This window comes from Nanorana parkeri, unplaced genomic scaffold, assembly GCF_000935625.1.
Source record: "Nanorana parkeri isolate BGI_ZX_2015 unplaced genomic scaffold, ASM93562v1 scaffold2655, whole genome shotgun sequence".
NCBI classification, from domain to species: domain Eukaryota; kingdom Metazoa; phylum Chordata; class Amphibia; order Anura; family Dicroglossidae; genus Nanorana; species Nanorana parkeri.
This window is the reverse complement of record NW_017308923.1, coordinates 40,999-41,516: the sequence shown is the minus strand read 5'-3', so window position 1 is coordinate 41,516 and position 518 is coordinate 40,999.

The following is a 518-nucleotide window of genomic DNA, read 5'->3' as shown; positions in this document are numbered from 1 at the left end:
CGTCCAGCACCAACCCCCCCCCCCCCCCACACCTTTTAAGAGGCAAACTTTAGGGGCATCAGCACAACAAATCACACAACACATTAAAATCTAAACCAGCATGAATTCTGCTGTATTACTAGGGTCACAGATATGTCAAATTAGTTCTATCAAATCATAATAGTATTGAGATTCGTATGTATATTGCATTGCTCTGATGCTCTTTTTTTTAATTTTTATTGCATAATGCATTTTATGTTTTAAATCATTTTAGGAATCATATTTTAAATGTGTTTAGGACATAAAAAGACAGACATACAAAATACATGAGCACATTTTGCTGACCTATACAGTACCTGCAATAGGTCATATTTCACCTCCTTTGTTTGACATATTGCCTAGAATGAAAAGCTCTGTCCATGGTGCTGAAATATCTGGTGATTGATGAGTGTGCCTAGCTGATAAATTCTAATGTCAATGTATGTGCCATAGTAATTTATCAACTATGTTAAAATTGTGTTTTCGGAAATGTTGAATTT